Genomic DNA, 21,039 nt, shown 5'->3' on the forward strand with positions numbered 1-21,039 from the left:
AACGTTTAGAAATGAATGCAGCTAGTTATAGTCAGTTAGGAAAACTACTAGGGGTGCGTTTGGTTCACGGAATGTAAAATTACCAGTGGGAATAAAAGATTACCAAGTAATAGGATTACTGGGAATGTTACATTACTGTGTTTAGTTAGTTTGGCAGGAATGTAAGATTACAATGTTTGGTTGAAGGAATAAAAGATTACTGGAATATATATTTTACCAAATTATCCTTGTTCTATATTTGTTTTTTTAACAAGTGAAATTCTAAATATTTAAATAAAAATTATTTATATAAAATTCTATTTTTTGATAATATATTACTTAAGTATTTAAATATATCATGTATTATTTTAATTTTAATTAATATTAAATTTTACATAATTTATGTAAAAATATATTAAAATGAGTTTTTGTTATGTAACAAATGAGATAATACTTGAGTAAGAATACAAATGTAAATTAAAATTCAAACTCTGTATCTTTATTTTGAGGAATTATGATTATCAGTTTTTATTTTATTATAACGAGAACCACATTACAAAATGTAGCTAGCTAATTCATTAAAATCTTCTTGAATGACTGTGTAATCCATAAAAGTGTTCACATGAATTTATTCGGTTGAACAAGATGAAAAATACAGTGTAATGAAAGTTCATAATCCTAATCCCACATGAAGATATGTGTTTTTGTTCACTTGATTCTTGGTTTGTTAAAATAAATTTATTTAACTTCCTGAAAGAAGGGAATTACTTTTGTTTTGTTTGTTTTTAGCTTTAGTTAAATGACTAAATATATAATTTACCGTTAAAAAATATACATGAAAATGGGGTGATTATGATTGATTATATTCACCGGGGAATGAAAAACCGAAGCACTCTTACAAATAATGGAACCAACAAAGGCAGCAACTAGTGTTGCTGGGACCATCGCATATCCTTAGGTAGGATAGAGTTTTGACCAATCAATGGCAACGCAAGTTGATCTGGATTAGCTTTTTATGCTTTATCTGGGAGGCATATTATTTAATCAAATCATTTAAGTATTGCTTTATCAACATTATTGAATTGAGAAGCCTGGACTGATTTAGTTTTCTGTCGACTATCGGACGTTTATATTAGTTTGATTTAATTGTTTGTTTGTTTTGAGTTGTGCATAATCAACCCTTCATCTGGTTCTGAGACTCCGCGGTGGCATTATCGAGTCTTCTTTGATGGCGTTGGCTCGGAAGTACAACCAGGACAAGATGATCTGCCGCAAGTATGTCAGCGTGTTATTATTGTCTATATGGTTGCTTGTTTAGTAAATCTTGGATCACGAACATCATTTGAAATTAGTAAATCTTACATTTAGTGTACGTCCCATTTTAAGTTGTTGAGCAGCAGCTTCAAATGCAACAGCATTCTGCATAGATTGCCTTATGATGCTAACAAGCACACCAAGATTTTGTTCCACATATGGGTGTTTAGATTTCAACAATCGACGCAATTTATGAGCAGTTGCAGGCATTTGCTTGGCTTTTAGCGGTAAGAAAAATAACTCAAGTAAAAAAACCAATAAGAAATACAGAAAAAGGAACAATATATCTACTAGAATTTGATAATAAACATGAAAGTTCCTACCGATTTCAAGAAGTGTTTTGTTTGGAAATACATAACCAGTACTTTCATCCTCTATACGGGCAATATTGTCTCGCCATTCGCAAAGCCCCTATATAAGCCAATAGGTGAGACATATAAGCTAAATAAATGGATATCATCTATTTTTGATAGTAAGACTATTGTACATCAAATAAGTTTATCTGAGTTGAAATTAGACATTTCTTATGGTTTAACAACCAATTTGTATGATATTTTAGAAGTAAACAAAGGGCCACAAATAGATATGAAAACAACAAAAACTTACAGCAACAATTGCTAGCTGCTCAGCATTGAAACCAGACACCTGCAACCTATATTAAATAGAAGAATAATTATTTAGTTGAAGTTTACGAAATAAATTTAAATTTTGTAGCCTGGGCAAGTAACAAACCCATATATATGGAGATATGAATTCTCTGTCAGGATCTTTTTCTCATACAGTTGCATACATACGTCAAAACTTTGCTTGTAGACCTGCAAATAAGATAACATTTGCTACTAAGACAATAGTCAAAGATAAATAACAGAAAGCAATCAAGTTCACAGATTCGGACATCCATTTAAACTTATTTTGAAAAAGAAAAATAAAATTTCAACGCAACCTCGACTAAAAGTTATACATTGAAGATGAACAAAATAACATGTCATGAGCTAGCGGAATGTGGAAAAGAAAACAACTCTTACATGAATGTAACTAAATATTAAGACAATCAAAATCTCTTAGCCAGTGTTATTCTAGAAGGGCCAATATATGATATGGGGATATGGCATGCTTTGTCAATGTAGAAAATGTTGTGAACCATGATTTAAAGCATCATACCTCTACCAAGAGAGCATCTAAATGTTCACCTTCCTTGGGCATTGATAGCAATTCGATTCTCATAAAATCATAAATGTACAACAAGTAGTGAGTGTCTTCTCTATCATATATGTCATAAAAACGGTAATAAAAAGGAACACTTAAGAAACAGACAACAATGGAAGTTCCCTCTTCAATAATTGCAATTACAGTAACAGGACCTTGAAACTTTCTTCAAGCTTGGAGAGAGTAGTATTTTACTACACAAAGTACAGTCATAAATAAAGAGCAATGTGTTTTTACCTCATATTGATCTAAAAGTCAAATTTAACTACTATTTACATCTTTTTCTTTGATTGTTTTCTTCTCATAAAAACATAAAATGGCAGTCTAGATTTGATGATTAAGTTTTTTTCCTTTTCCGATAAGTTTGAGAATAGGAAAAAGTAAAGATGTCACAGTTAGTGTAAAATTGTTCAAAAGACAGCAACCTAGAAAACAACAAATGTTTGATGCATAAACAATGTCAAATTCATAGGTGAAGTAATGCTTTGTTTTCTCTCTTTTTTCTTTTTTTTTTCTTTAAAAAAAGTGGGCAATAGCAATCAACCATCTACTTTAATGACAAATGTGAGTGCAACATCAGACATAATTTAACTAGCGAGGGAGTAAGAGAGTTGGCTGAAAAGTGAAAAAGCAATGTTACCTGAGCATTTCATCAGAAAGAGGACGCAATCTCCAATCTGCATTTTGGTACCTGCATTGTGTTGGCTAATTAACTTTAAGGAAGATGGCATAGATGATGATCAAAGAAGAGAGAAGAAGAAAGTAAAAACCATAAAAAATATCAAATTTAGATCAAAACCCACTCTTTGTTGGCTGTAACTCCACAAAAATGTTGCAGAAGATGCTCCAAACTATTTCTTTCCAATTTCAAGACCCTTGAGTCCTGAGAAACATGCAAAATCATAAGGGCAACATATTGACAGAAGTCCAACACAACTTTTAACTTCAAATTCAAAACAATCAATTCATGTGTATAGTAATTGCACCCAAAACTAGTTAACTAGATGCCAACTTTATCAATAAGTTCCTATGAGCTTAGCATCCTTATAATCATCCATAAAACAGTTTAGTTTAATCATCTAAACCATAAGTTAGTTTAATCATCAAAACCACAAGTAAAGTGTGTTCATATATAAACGTTGTACCAAATTCTTTTCCCTTAATTCATTGTCACACTGCTAATTAACCAACAAATAGTTTCATAAAATGTTACCATGGTCCACATAAACTTTTCTTCTTAACATATACCAACAAAATGAAATAAAAAAATTTCTTAAATTAAATCAACAAGTTCATAGAAGTGGGTTGATAGTATAAAACTTGTCCCGTGTCAAAGAGATTGCACACATATATGCCAAAGTCTCGTTGAAGCCACACAATATCCTTGTCTGCTCCGTGCATAGCCTATTTAAATTAAGGATATCAAACAATGAGTGTACCAGTCCATAGAAGAAAAAATTACATTAGACCACTTTTGAAGTTCCACTATCAAAAATAAATTTCTTAAGCTTACACACACACGAGAGAGAGAGAAGCACACAAATGAATTGCTCCTTAGTTTACTCGGGCAGGAGCTTTTTAAATTTTAACCCTTTGCACCTCAGTACAGAAAGATTATGAAATTATCCCACAACATACGAAATTCAACACTAGTTGAATTAACCAAACTAAACAAAAACGGAACATTGCGCGGTCATTCTATAACATAAGTAACCAACTAAAATTAGAAATATCATGTTGGCATTTACAAATCAACTGCAACATATTTCTACCCAAAAAGAGGAAAAAAACATAGAAGACATATTAAACAAGTAAAAACCAACCAGTGGATGAACAAAACGCTGCCCATCCTCGCTCCTCTGCAACCAAACATGTTCAAAAGGCTGATTCGAATTATTGACAAGTGTTATACTCTTCCTGAGGCTTCCGTATCGTTGGTATATGAAATGGAACCTTCGCTTTCCCTGTTGTCCCTATAGCCAACGCCCCTTGCTTCACCTTTACTCCAGAAGAACTCAAACCCCCACCTTCGATCCCACTCACTGACACTCCAGCCGAGTCACTCATTAACCTACCATCCACCTTCTTCTTCTTCTTCCCGTTAACCAGCTGAAACCCAATATTATCCGGATCTGATCCTATGAACCGACCCGATGCCTCTACTTTCTTTCGAATCTTTTGAAACTCGTCCATGGAAACATCGAATCGTTCCCAAATTTCATCGTTGATATCAACGAGCCAATCATAAGCTTCATCATCGACTATACTTTCAATATTGTTAGGCAAATTGATCACCTTGTTAGCGCCCCAGGTTTTAGCCGATGCGCCAATGGATTCAAGAAAAGAATCTGATATTTTAGCGATTTGATCGATCGTAAGCTTGAAATCGTTGAAGTTGTTGAAGAAATGAAAGTCTTGATTGGAAGGGAGGGTTCGAGAAGAGGAAGAGAGTGAAAAAAGAGAGGAAGAGAGAGGACCCGAAGCTAATTTTTGAATAACTTGAGAACTTTTCGAAGGTTGAGATTGGTCTTCCATTGTTATCTAATCGTTGTTGTCGTTCATCGTATTATAGGGTTAGGGTAAAGGATCCATTGTTATCTGATTTTTGAAACTAGACTACCAGGAAAAGAATCAAAAGCAAAGGAAAAGAATCAAAAGTAAAGGAAAAGAATCAAAATCAAAAGCAAAGTAACATTACTGGGAAATTAAAAGAAAATGAGTGGGGGGAAATCTTACCAAGAAAAATTCTCAGCAAAGGAAATTGGACAGAAGCGAGGTCACGGGGAGAAGATGAGAAGAAAGGGTATTTTAGCCTAAATGCTCGGGAATAAATAAATACCTATGTAATTTGCGGGAATGACATTTCAGTGAAAAGGTAAAAGGAAATTATTGTTGGTAATGAGATAATACCCTCAAGTAGGAATCTTTCTCATCCAAACGTGAATATAACAGCCCAGGAAAAGAAAATTCCTACCAATAAACAAGATTTCCATGATCCAAACGTCCCCTAAGAGTTTGTGTGCTGCATCGTTTCAACTGTTGGAGTTTGATAGAACTATTCTGATTAATTAATAGTAGAATAACCAATGTCATATTTTATTGTGATTTTTTAATTCGTAAATAAAAAATAATATAATATTTATTTTTTATTTTATATGAAGAAGAAATACATCAATTATGGTTCTTTAATGTCGTACTCAATCCATTTTTACAACTTTTGACTGACCCACTGTTACAAAGTCCCCAAGCTGTTGAACTCTTGCTTTTATGTGATGCACAAGTCTAGTTTTTCCTCATTCTCATAACAATTTTTTTAAAAAAAAAATTAATTATTATTATTAAAAACGATTATGATTTTAATTTGGAAAATTGATATTTTTAAATTTATTTGGATCAAATTGGATAGAGTCGTCATCGACCTTTGGGTTAGGTAGGTCGAATACCTAAAAACGTCTTTTAAAAACAATTTAAAAAAAATCGTTTTTAAGACAAAAAGTTGGTATGTGTTTACAAAGATTCGATTAAAACGGGTTCGGGAGTCGGTTACGCGTGGAGAAGGATTAGCACCCCACAGCGCCCAAAATTTGTACTGTGTCGCTTACACATCATCGTAAAGGGTGAAAATGATGAATCGAATATAAAGTTAACCTATGACCCGTTTATTGAGATTTAATTAATTTTCCTCAAATTATTTAATTAGGAAAAATTATTTAACTTGAAAAGAAACCTCGAGATTAGCAATCCTCCATCGGGAAAGTTATATCGTCTATTTCTTATCCGTAAAAAATATTCCCTCATCGATAAAAACTTGAATCGAATATATATAAAAAAATCAATGTTTACATATAATAAAATAAATTGATTAAAAAAATGAATCGAATATAAAATGTGAAATGAAATAAATTATTATTTAGAGGCGTTCATTTCAAGTTCATATTTGGTTCTAATGTCATATTGGATTACATCACTTCGATTAAGTGGTGTTTTCCACGCCCATTCTACAAATATTGTTCTCGAAACTATTCAAATAATATTAATATTTAAGGAAATATAATAGAAACAAATACGATATAAAATAAAATATTTACAACATAAAATAATAACATTTATTTAATGTTATACCTAAAAATATACATGTTAAATATATACATTCATAAGGGACTAAAACAAAACAATAAAAAAAGTAAAGGACCAAAATAGGATTAACAAAAACTTGAGGACCAAAATAGCAAAAACAAAAACTTTAAGGATTAAAATAGCAAAAACTAAAACTTAAAGGACTAAAATAGTAAAAATAGAAACCTAAGGGGCTAAATAGTAAATACAGACATTTAAAGGACTAAAATAACAAAAAAGACATTTAAAGGACTTATATAGTAAAAATAGAAACTTAAGGGACTAAAATTGTATTAACATAAACTAAAAGGGCTAAACATTAATTAAAAAATAAACCAGAGCTTAAATCAAAAAATGTTAAATAATACAAGTACCAGAAATGTAAATAACCCATAAATAATGTACATGAATAAAATAAAATAAACCAGAAACCTAAATGGTCAAACAACAATTAAACCAACTACCAAATAGTGACTAAAATACAAGATTTACAAATATCAGGACCAAAATCAAATATCAATAAAAAATATATACATCACATGAAATTAGTGACTAAAATAAACTAATGAAAACATACACAATTTAAGTATAAATAACATTAAAGTACAATAACCTCAACATAAATATATACATACACGTGCTTAAAGGCCAATGAGGACTAACTTGTAACATTTAGAAAACAAGTGTTCAAAATAAAAGAAATAAAATGTTCATCAATGACCATAATGAAATGTTACAAAATCATAAGGACCAAATTTGATATTACCCCTTTGAGCGAAAATACAAAACACGTCCCCCTCAAAACGACGCCGGTTGGTGTCGAATATAAAAGCCCAACTTCATGCCTAAAATATCATCAGCCTTCATTTGCCATCCCCATCGCCCGAATGAGAGAAAGGGGGGAGAGATAGCTCCAGAGAGCTCTCAGAAGCCGGCAAACAAACGTTGTATCGGCCGCCACTGACCGGCGGTGACCGCCGTCCGTCGACGTCGGAGGATAGGGAAGAAGACATCACCTAAAGTGTCTCCTTCTCCTTATCATGAATCCTAGGGTGGATTTTCGAGATAGGGGCTAGATTGGAGCAAATCTAAAGAAAAATACATGTTTTTTCTCCCCTTCTCCTCCTTTCTTTTGTTTTTCTTTCAGTTATTTCCCCCAAATGATTCACGGTTTTTTCTCTCTCTAGAAACTCTTTTTTTCTGTTTGGTTCGAATGGTTTACACTTTTTTCTCCTTTCTTCTACCTTTCACCCAATGCCTCTCGGTTTTCCCCTCTTTCTTCTTTTATTGATGCATGTCTCATGGATCCATTGCCGAGGAGATAGGATAATGATACCCTATCTCTATTGATTGACTAGATAGGATTTTGTTTGGATTTGTTTTCTGATTGTTGTCACTGTTGATGTATAACTGTCACTGTTCGGTGCAGATTTGTCGACGATTGTTAGGAAAGGCTCAACTTGAGCGGCTGGGAAGTTGAAGATTTTTTGGAGGCGGCGATAGCTGAGCTGGTGATTAAGGTCAAACCCTAATCTGGATAAATAAGGAATGTTGTATCTCCATAAGATCCAACGATTGGAAAGGTGTTGGCGCCAGACAGCAACAATGAAACCCTAGTCGGGTCTAAACCCTTGAGCTGGTTCAGGTCTGAAGCCTGTTGGGTTGCTAAACCGGGTAAGTTCGAGTCCAAACTAGGCGGGTCTTGGGCTTTTAATCTGCTGGGCCAGGTGTTTGTTGGGCCATTGGTTGATTTGGGCTTCAATAGAGACTGCAAAAATGTAATATGTAAATTAATAATAATAATAATAATAATAAATAAATAATAAGTGTAACACCCCAACCCGTATCCGACCCGGATACGAATCCGAGGTGTCACATTGACCTTTCAAAACATGTACTTGTATAAAATAGTGAGTAATTTAAAACTTTTATAACATATAAATGACTAATTTATATAAAAGAAAACATTTTCATTATTACAAAATCAATCAGAGCGTGTATATTTCGCTTATTTATTTACATATAACTATTCAAAACATTTATAAAACTGTTCATAGCTTAAACAATGTATTCTGTTGAAAACATGCCAACTAGAACTTTATATACTAAAATACATATTATTCACCTTTTTTCTGATCTGACCTTTAGTAAGGAGAACTGACCTGTCTTGCTCCACATTGCTCTTTACTCTTCTCGAAACCTACGTGTAGAATCGCTTGCACGCTAATTCAAAGACTTAGTGAGGCATATAAAACATATAATGTAAACGGTAACTAATAATCATACATAAACAATTACTATTATCATTTCATACAACTCATACTTTTATATGTAACAAATATATATATATATACATACATATATGTCCTTATCATTCATATATCTTTTCTCATGTTCCTATGATCTCTTATGTCCATATCATATATCTCATAGACTTATTATTATATCATCATTTCAATCAATTATACTCATTCACATATACCTTAACATGTACTCATGTATATCATATAACATATACCATATATACTAGCATGAAACACATACACCCAAGCAATTATATTATCATCTTCATTTTTATTAATATTATTTATTTAATAGCCCATGATACACATGTGAGAACTAAAGATATGTGAGTACATAGAGGTTGTGCACTAATGTTGTCACCACAGCTCGTATAAATGCACCGAAGTGCCACGTAGAATTGCACCGAAGTGCCACGTAGAATTGCACCGTAGTGCCATATAATAATGTCCATAAGGACCACATATCATTCCTTAAGAATCATACACATAGACTAGGGATCAAGTATCTGTCTCACAAGACTTCACACATGTTCCAAAGAATATATATATATATATCCCGAAGGACCACGTAGACCCTCTACCCTTGGCATGCCAACTATACCCCTAGCTATCATGACACATAACATGGGCATTATCATTTATATCCTTTTACATATTCATGTAACTATATTATACATTCATATATGCTCATGGTTTCATTCACATATACATGTAATCACGTAGTTCATGTCAATTCTCATATGAGTTCATATTCATATAAACATAGGATTCACCCTCATGTATCACATATACTTTCTCTTTCATATAGCTCATAACATTTCTCATGTGTTCATATGACATATAAATCATTGTCATCTTATCATGTTATCACATAAACATATAATCTTACAATACATACAAAAACACATCAATACATATATTCACATATATCTATCATTTCATTATCCTTATTATTATTATTCTTATCCTCGCCATTTATCCCTTTTTCTTACCATATTTATATCGATAACACATATACTCATGCACACATACAAATCATAAAAAACACATACTTCTATGAATTCAAGCTTTTCACTATTGGAAATAGACTTATCGCAAGTCTTATTTTCCATTGAACCTCATATACTAAATAATGTGCACTCACCTTAGCCTTGTTTGCTTTGAATCAATCTTAATCCTTAGATTGTTCTGGAACAAGCTTCATTCTATATCTACATCATAATAATACATTGATACAAATCAGTATACTAATTGATATCTTTTAAATTATCACTTCTTACGCTAAAAGAAAGCTATTTTCATCTTTAATGAAGGTATGCATCGATGCACTATACAGTGTATCGATGCATTCCCTATCGGTGCATCGATGCACTACCTGTGCATCGTTGCATAAATGACATTTGATGTTTGTTTAATTGAGAATGCATCGATGCACATTGAAGATGCATCGATGCACACAACCCAGAAATTCCATTGCAAGCACAAAATTCACTCTCTTTTCATCTCAACTCTTCATCTTTCACCTCCTTTAATATATCTAACTCTCATACACATGTTTAAACTCATTTATATTCATTTATCTCATCTTTAACCTTAATATCCTCTCTTCTTTAGGAACTTCAAGAATCATACCTATTTTCCACATGTTTCAAATCCAATTCTAACACTTAATACTTCTTAATTAAGCTGATGACAAGTCAAATTTAACTTCAAGTTTAACTTATCAACTCCATTTCAAGATTTCACTCAAGAACTCCAAATCTTTAATCTTCCCTAACTCATTTATCTTTTGATTTTAAGATAACTTAAGCTTTCCTTAAGCTTAAGTATCACCTAAGAATCATAACCCAACTTTTAATTCAACAAATAACCAACTATTTAAGAAACTCACCTTTGAGCTGAAGCTTCACGCACAAAGAAGAAAGGAGGAGAAGAGAATTCTGGAAACATTGTTTTTGGTTTCCTACACTTCCACGTGTAAATATATATCCCCCACTATCACATTTTTAATTCCTTAAATGATCAAATGACCATTTTACCCTTTAGTTCCTTTAATAATTACTAACAACTTTTAGGAAATACTTTCAAATAAATTATTAAACTAATATATTCTTCTACTTTAGTCACCAAATTCTGAAACTTTACAATTTGGTCACTAACTCATAGTTTGGGATGTTACAATAAGTATAATATTTTTTATACCCGGACAAAAACGGGTGTCTACAACTACTCCTCTTTGCACATTCTTGTGTTAAGAATAATAGGGGAAAGACAAAAAAAACCAGTTTTTGCCCAGTTCTTTTTTGGTTTTTTGAAATTTGATAGTGTATGTTGAGGGACGACACAACTTATACGTGATGAAAAGTTATGGTCGTCTAAGGGTGACATAACTCCTACGTGATGAGGATATCTGGTCGGGGGATGAAACTGCTCATACGTGATGAAGAGTTCTTGGCCATCTTTAGGGAGGGTGATAACACGGTTCCTACGCGATGAGGATGGTTGGTTATCTAGGGGTGATACGGATACTACGTGATGAGGAGGTCTGGTCGGGGGATGACATGGTTTCTACGTGATGAGGATGACAAGTTATCTTTAGGGATGATAACACAATTCCTACGTGATGAGGATGGTTGGTTATCAGGATGACACGACTTCTACGTGATGAGGAGGTCTGGTCAAGGGATGACACGGTTCTTACGTGATGAGGACGGGAGGCAACCTTAGGAAGGGTGATAACACAGTTCCTACATGATGAGGACGGTTGGTTATCAAGGGTGACACAACTCCTACGTGATGAGGAGGTCTGGTTGGGGGATGACACGGTTCCTACGTGATGAGGATAGCATACCATCTTTAGGGATAATTGTTTCAAGGGAAACTAACTTAAATATGATGTTTCAAGATAAACTGTCTCAAGAGAGACAAAATTTGTTTCAAGGGAAACGATCTCAAAGATGGGTTTTATTTCAAGGGAAACAATCTCAAATGTGTTAAATTTTGTTTCCAAAGAAACAGACTCAAAGATTTTTCTAAAAAAACTGTCTTAAGAGAGACAAAAATTTGTTTGCAAAGAAACAAACTCAAAGATTTCTTTAAAAGAAACTGTCTCAAAAGAGACAAAAATTTGTTTCAAGAGAAACAACTCAAAGGATACTGATATTGCTTGTTCCTGCTGGTGGAGGAAATGCCTTCAGAAGATCTGATCGTTCGCATCATGATGTTGAATCTCCAAAGATACCCCAACATTCAGTGTTTCTTGCTTCAGCACTGATTCTAAGCATGAGCTTTGTGTCTGAGATCCACATGTCAAGTAACAAGATCCACTCCAGAGAGATTGTCTTGTTTGAAATATGTTTTTCTTCTTGTATTTTCAAAAAGTCTAAAAATATCAATTAAAAGAGTTTTGAAAAATGTTTAATCAAATATTTGAAAATATTGTCCCTTTTTAGGTTTCACAACTGACAAATCATAAATCAAGAGTTCATTGGATATCAAAGAATTAATTACACTGCTAATCCTTCTAAATTATAGCTATTTGACAAGTGTCAAGATCAATGCTATCTTTTATAAATGTTTAAGTAATGAGAGGATAAAAAAGTCTCAAGTGGATATTTTTGGTCAAAGGTTTGGTATTCTCATTTAATTATTGTTCACTGATCTGATGGAGTAGCTTCTGTACTTATTTATTGGAAATGTTCTCTAACTCCCAACTCTCATGATCTCATTTGGGTTGTGCGATGCCTTATCAAGGGATTTGTACGATCGCCTCTTATGCAATAGTTGCACAGTCTTTATTTTCCAGTAGAGTGTACTCCTGCAAAACTCGACCTGAGACAAGTTGTTTCCTTGCCCCCATCAAATTTTGTCCAAAAAATTAGCTCCCTTTGCCCCAACTTCGATCTTGAGCTTCGGAGAAATATTCGTTGAATTCCAAGATACTTCCGGAGAACTTATCTTGTTTGAAAATGTTTTTCTTCCTTTGGATTTTTAAAATTTTGAAAAATATCAAAAGAGTTTTGAAAAATATTACCTCTTTATATGTTTGTTAATTGAAACAAATCATAAACACGAGTTCATTGGATATCAAAAGAATCAACTTCTCTTTTAATCTTTGATAGCTATAAATCTTTGAAAATATCAAGATCGAATGTTGGTTTTGAGGTTAGCTACCTAAACTCTAAGGTTTGTTTCATAGATTCAGTTACCTTGAAGATCATGACATGCCCCTCTTTCTTTGTTTGGCATTTTGATCGGAGGAGGACAAAATGTCACAACTAGCATGGTCGATTGCTTAGAACACTTTTGTTCCAGTTCTCTGAAATCTTCCATTTGTTCAAGCTTCGTAGACTCACTTAGTCAAGGTAGTGCAGAAATATCGGTCTAAAAATGAGATTTCTAAGTGCTCATGTGAATTTGACTATAACAGGTGTTCCTCAACTCTCTTAGTCCATATTCACCAAAACTCCTTATTTAGTAAATTTGATTTAATTTGCTAATGTTTGGCTAGCTGAATTCAACTTTATTGTGCATATATTTTATAATTGTCTTTATCAGGCTAGCTGAAGGATTTATGTCGTCACAAAGTCTTCGACTTGACAACCACAGTGGACCATACACCAGATTACCAAGTCCCCGATCAATGTCATGGTTTGAATGTAATCTATTCATAAAGTCAGGGCTTTCGATTTTCCTTTATAACCAATTGCTTTAGCGGAATAGCTCAGGTGCTTGTTGAAAGTTAGAAAATCTCATTGTTAGTATTCAATTTCCAAGCAACTGACCTAAACTAGATTTACCTACTTGACCATTCCATCTGAAAAGATTATGATCATCATTGAACGCCATTAACATAAATAAGAACCACTTAGTTATGTAATCTCATGTGCTAGTTGTCTCATTTTGTTGGCTCCTAACATATACCTGAATGCCAAGCCTTTGATTAGATGTACATGCGAGGAGATGATTAGCTCGGTCCCTGCAAGAGAATGATATATAGTCTAGTGTACACTTAGATTAGGATCAAGGGGTCCTTGTTTTTACTGGTGTTCAATCTTGTAATTTGTAAAAGATTTACAACCTCAATTATTAAAAAGCTTTTAATTAAAGTGATATTCAAAGAATTTCAAGATTGAAATTTGTTCATTGTTTATTTCCTAAGAATGAAGCATTTTATTGAAAATGTTCAAAAGTCAAGTGATTTATAAACATTTAAACATAGATAGAAAAACAAGTTCTAATAAGATGACATGCATGAGAATGCAACAAAGCTCGTGATGGATCCCCCAGCCGACTCCTGATCAGAATACCCTCATCACACATTTAACGTTAATGCCCCTGAATCATTCAGATCTTGGACTTTGCACTTCAATGCCCCACAATTCTCAGTGGTGTGCCCTGAGCTCCCAATATGATAGTTACATATGGCGTTAATATCATGGCCTTCAGGATATGGGGCCTCTTTTGGTTTGGATTGAACTGGAGTCACAATGTTCTTTTGAACTAGCGTTGGGAGCAATTCATCATATGTCATCAGATTTGGATTGATGTGAGATGCCCCACAATATTGCTTATTATAGTAGGAAGGTTCATATTCAAGTGAAGATCTTGTACTGAATGTCTTAGGTTTTATTGGTAGAAAAATGTTGGTTTTACGTCTAAGAAGACGATGGTGTGACTTTATTTGCTCAATGAAAGGTATGTGTATGACTTTTAGGTCTCAAAAAAATAAATGTAATATTTCAAGGTCTCAAAGATGGATAATGTCAAAATTTGGTCTTTGGTAGTACTCATGAATTATTTTGGGTAAAAATCGAGAGATTTTATTTTAGGTTTTAGACAGGATAAAAAAGGTCTAGTCTTGCCATTTGTCAAAAATTCATAATTCTTGAAGGATTAAAAGAATATGTAATTCATTTGATATTCGAAGAACTAAAGATTAAAACTCATTCAATTATTTAACCTTAGAAGGTAGCATAAGTTAAATCATTAAGATTAAAAATATTTAAGCACATATTTAAGATAGAACAAAAATGAGTTCAAACAACACAATGCTCTCGGTGCAAATGGTAGATGCAATGCCCATCATTCTTTGATTGTCCATGCTACCAAATCAATTAGGTTCTGGATCTTGCGCTTTAGTGCCTTACAGTTCTCAGTGGAATGTCTGGAGCTTCCTATGTGGTAACAGCACACAGCTTCAATATCAAAAACCTCAAGGATTGGGGACTCTTTCTCAAATCATCCTGGAAGGTTCAACACAACAACTATCCGAACAAGCTCCCATCGTACTGATGTCAGCCTATTGCTTTTATTATCAATGTGGTTAAGACCGCTTCATCGAATCATCCGAGGATTAATTCCATGTTTTTATGCATTATGCATGTGATAATGCTTAAAAAATGAAATACAAATGCAAAGATGCAAATACAGATGCAAAAATATTGATCCCAACGATGAATACCATAGAAAATTTCCACCATAGACAAAAGCCTTCACATTACAAGACATTCCACTTTACAGACATGCCTTCGCTTAGATGGTTGAGTCTGAAGTAGATCATTGCTTCATCTCAAATCTTCGTCCTCGAAAATGATGCCCCTCAATGCTTTGTAACCTAACTCAGTTGATGCCCCTGCGGTGTTGAAGTCACGTGTCACTCCTTGGTAATTAGTGATGAAATGATCACAGATAAGAATCTACTGCTGGATTAATCCTCTAGTTAGTGGATCATTATATCATTCTCGAATGTTGTACGATCTTCGAGCAAGTCTTGTTCTTGTACTCTGAACTTCTTTTAACCCTTGGTGCATGTCCGTATACGCGACTACTTGATTGAAAACTTTCACTTCTTCTTGTGACAATTTTCTCTCGTATATCCCCTTGTGGATCAACACTCTTGCATTATGTTATGACGATGCAATGCAATGCAAAAATGATGAAAAATGATATAAACAAAAGAAAATAAATAAATTAGTGTACACACACAAAAGAAAAGAAATTAGTTAGTACAAGTAAGATAATTGATACAGATAAAATATTATTCAAAGATGAATATAACACCTACACAGTCATGATATCTACCCAAGCATGCTTTAATTAAATAACATTCCTACCCGGACATGCTATCTACCCAAATTTTTTTCAAGAAATGAATTCTAACCGTATGGTATCTAGTTCGCATGACGTTATTCAACAGAATTTAAAACAAAAAGGAAAGGTTCAAAAATGCTCCTCCTTTGTGTACAATTAATTTGGGTACCTACTAACGGACAGAGGTTCGGTATAACTATACCTAGGGTATATGCATGGTTTCGGCTCTAACAGGAAAAGGGTACTCGAATTATCCTTGATGTCGATGCCCCCTTGGGCTGTCAGACCCTCGATCCTTACCCATTATAGGTTTCAAACGGAACGAATTCAATTCGAGTGGATTTACCGCCTTATACCAATACGAGGAATAAATCCCTACGAATGTACAAGGTATGTATCCCATGGGTTATTTGCTAAAACTCATACGAAGAATAAATTCTTACGAGAGTAAAGAATTCACCCCGACTAATTTGGATTGAAGCTCGTGTCTAGAGCTTATGTTATGTAAATGTATGTGATGTGTGTGAGGAAGAACGTACTTACCTTTGACTCAAAAACGAAAAAGACAAAAAAACTCGGCAAAAACTTAGTCAAAGTTGAACAGCAAAAATTAAAATGTTAGTATGACATTTAAAAATGAAGCAATTAAAAAATTCAATAAACGGATCATAAGTTAACTAAAGACTCGAACTCATAATTTAACACCCATAACCCGTATAATTATACCTATACAGATTATAGATGTCAACCAAATTTCAAAACCCATTTACAATTTTAAAAGTGATTAAAATTTATTTGCTTTAAAATGATAATTGATATTATAAAAATATCATTCCATATAATTTATATTTCGTTATAACAAATTTAATTCAAAAGATTTTTTATGAATAGTGATGAACAGTACCATGAACATTAATAAACAGTACTCGTGAACAGTGCATCGATGCACTGCTACAGTGCATCTATGCACTACAGTAACTGCTACAGTACTTTCGAAAATACATATAAATTCATAAAAATTTAACCTTTCATCATATAAAGTTTCCAAATTTAAACAACAAAACAAATTGAATATTATTATTTACATGCCACTATCTAATTCATATTCCATCATAGGATGTCTTACTGATATTGCAATTTACTCCTCGATGCTTGATTTACTTTGAACTCTTTATTCCAATACTGGCTTTTTACCTACGCGTGAAAATCATCACACTCTAAGTATAAACTTAGTGAGGCAATTAAAACATTTTACAGTGCAATACAATTCATGCATAATTTCATTATAAAAATCAAATACCTTAAAATCATATTATCATTATATCCAATATTTTACCATGATCAAAATAATATAACTGAGTATAAAATTCCTTACCAATATACTTGCCATTATTCCCTAACCATATACCATAGACAATAACCATAAACAATAGACAATAGTCCAATGTAAAACCCTGAGGACCCTAAGTACATGAGTCAAATATAAGCACCGTAGTGCTAATCCGTATGACACATAAGGTCGTGTCCACCATCTGTACTAGGTATCCTTAAGTACAGTCCTGTATGGCACATAAGGTCGTACCCACCATATACACTAGGTATCCTTTAGTGTATTCCTGAATATGCAGCCTGCTGCTGGACTCTATGGCATGCCAACTATACTCTGTCCCTCAATGGCTTACTTAGGCATACAATCTATTTTATTTGATCCATCCATGGCAAAGTATATTATCAATATTTAACAATGGGGTAGTTCATACCCGAAATAACATTCATGGTAAAAATCATATATGTTCATGATAACATCATATTCAAAAATCAGTGATCAATGCATTTTAATTTCATAATCTGACATATCAATGTCAATTTATAAAAATGATATAAAATCATGCCGATAAAAACAAGGTCGACTTATCGCAAGTCTTTCTGATGATGTATAAAACATCCATGTATAATTCCATGCATGTATTGCACTCACTTTGACACTTTATAATTTTCCAAATTTGTGCCTCACTATTGTCCACAATAAACTCTTTTTACACTTGACTTGCTTCACTTGCAAATCAATCATAATCTGTATAAATCACAAATTTCATAACAATACATATGTTAGTATTGTACTAACATAAACATATCCCAAAATAACTCCATAATTTACTTAAACTCGTTTTCATCCAAAATACTCAATACTTAATAATTCCTATTAACATTGGAACCAACTTTTCCAATTTACCCAAAATGGTCCTTCACCATTTTACCACTTAAATTCTTAATACCAATAATTCCAGCATAGTACATCAATTATATAACACTTACACATCAACCCATCAATTTTCCAGAATTCAGACAACTGGCACTACCTTTAAAGAATCCGTATATTGTATTGATATACACACTGGAATTCAATTTCGTTTCTTCCATTGAAAACTATACTCGAATATGAATCTATCCATATAAAAAATCCTTCTAATTCATTATGTACAATTTATGGTGAATTTTCAAAGTTGATAAACATAATCTGTTTTGCAGAATTTGCTGTACGATTTTTCTGACTTTTCCTTGGTTAAAAATTCATATCTTTTTTTATACACCTTGAAATTGATCCCCGTTTGTTTTAAAAAGAACTAGATCGATATATGAACACAATATATAAAAATAACCTCGAAATTATTTTTATATAATTTCTGGTGAATTTTCGAACCTACTGCCAGATTCAAAATCCAAACTGTTTTCTTTAATTTCATTCTTAGGTTCTTCATCAATTCTTACAACCAATTCTTTCAAATCACTTAACTCTTAAAAACCCATAAAACACAATAAATCAACCATTTAACATCTCTACAAGAAAATCCTTAATTAACTCTCATCAAAACACAAATTTCTCCAACTTATGATTTGGCCGAATTTTGAAGAAATAATTCTAAGAAGATTGAACATGTTATAACCATCAATCAAACTTGAAAATTAATCTACAACCTCTAAAACATCAAGATTCATCATCAATTTCATGATCCCTTATATGAACACAAACCCTTAGATTTAGGATCTTTGAAATACAGCAAAATTAAAAAGCAGTATTGGTACCAAATGATAGCGTTTTTCGCTTAGATCACTTTCCTATCTCACAACTTAACTCCAATTCCAAAGGAATTAGCTCAAAATTGAAAATGAAATATTTTCTTACCTTCAAGCTTTCTCACGTTCTTGTGCTGGAGAAGATGAACACTTTGGCATGATATGTTTGATTGATATCATGCTTATATCCTTTAATTAATCATTTAATGAATATTAAATTCAGTAAATTGGTTAAATACCAATTTAACCTTAATGAAACTTTATAATTACCAAAGAACCTAGATACTTATTCTTATCTCCTTCCAAATCAGAGAAATATCAGCCTTATCATCTTATAATAGTCAAAGATAAACAAATTAGTCTTCCACTTTACCGTTTTGCCCTTGCAATTTTCAAAAATTGTAATTCAATCACTTTAATCAAACAATTTAAGTTAAACATGAAATTAAACCATTAAATATTATTTTCCAACATTTTAAAAATGTGAAAATAATATTTTTATTTCTTATTTTCGTGACCCATTTGTAATTTTTCCAAAATTACATTTTGGTCCCTAAACTTTCCAAAGTTTATACTTTAATCACCAAACTTTAGCAAATTTATAATTTGGTCATTAAATAAATCCATTTATGAAATAAAATTCTTTTTTGGGAAAAATCACCACTTAATTCCTTAAACTTTTCCCAATTTTCTACTTTGACCATCAAACTTTCAAAATTTGCATTTTGGTCATTTTCTAAATTTTTGGGGTGTTACACATAACTTCCACCACTAAGACAATGTGTAAGCGACTTACAGCCTGACTCTCTAAAAAAATCCACAGTAGAGTCGTCAAGCTGTCATAACCATTTTTTTAAAAAAACAATTAATTATTATTTTTTAAAAATGATTATGACTTTATTTTGGAAAATTGATCGTTTTGAATTGATTTGGATCAAATTGGATAGAGTCGCCATCGACCTTTGGGTTAGGTAGTTCGAATACCTAAAAACGTCTTTTAAAAACAATTTTAAGAAAAATCATTTTTAAGACAAAAAGTTGGTATGCGTTTACAAAGATTCGATTAAAACAGGTTTGGGAGTCGGTTACATGTGGGGAAGGATTAGCACCCCCCACAGCGTCCAAAATTGGTATTGTGTCGCTTACACATCGTCGTAAATGGTGGAAATGATTAATCAAATATAAAGTTAACCTATGACCCATTTATTGATATTTAATTAATTTACCTCGAATTATTAAATTAGGAAAAATTATTTAACTTGAAAAGAAACCTCGAGATTAACAATCCTCCATCGGGAAAGTTATCTCGTCTATTTATTATCCGTAAAAAAATATTCCCTCATCGATAAATATGTGAATCGAATATATATAAAAAATCGATGTTTACATATAATAAAATAAATTGATTAAAAAATGAATCGAATATAAAATGTGAAATGAAATAAATTATTATTTATAGGCATTCATTGCAATGTTCGACTTAAAATGAAATAAATTAATAATTAGCAAAATACAATTGGTTTATTTCAAGTTCGTATTTGGTTTGAATATCATATTGGATTACATCACTTCGATCAAGTGATGCTTTCAACGCCCATTCTACAAATATCGTTCTCGAAACTATTCGAATAATATTAATATTTAAGGAAATATAATAGAAACAAATATGATGTAAAATAAAATATTTATAACATAAAATAAAAACATTTATTTAATGTTATACCTAAAAATATACATGTTAAATATATACATTCATAAGGGATTAAAACAAAATAATAAAAAATTTAAAGGACCAAAATAAGATTAACATAAAATTGAGGACCAAAATAGAAAAAACAAAAACTTAAAGGACTAAAATAGAAAAAATTAAAACTTAAAGGACTAAAATAGTAAAAACAAAAAATGTAAGGGGCTAAATAGAAAATACATACATTTAAAGGACTAAAATAGTAAT

At 32.3% G+C, this 21,039-nt stretch overlaps 1 pseudogene; it reads right to left on the bottom strand.

The window, feature by feature from the left end:
* Positions 1 to 829: 829 nt before the first annotated feature.
* Positions 830 to 5,193, bottom strand: LOC120113580 (annotated as a pseudogene).
* Positions 5,194 to 21,039: the final 15,846 nt, after the last annotated feature.

Source organism: Hibiscus syriacus, unplaced genomic scaffold (genome assembly GCF_006381635.1).
Source record: "Hibiscus syriacus cultivar Baekdansim isolate YM2019G1 unplaced genomic scaffold, ASM638163v2 tig00110210_pilon, whole genome shotgun sequence".
In the NCBI taxonomy this organism is placed as follows: Eukaryota; Viridiplantae; Streptophyta; class Magnoliopsida; order Malvales; family Malvaceae; genus Hibiscus; species Hibiscus syriacus.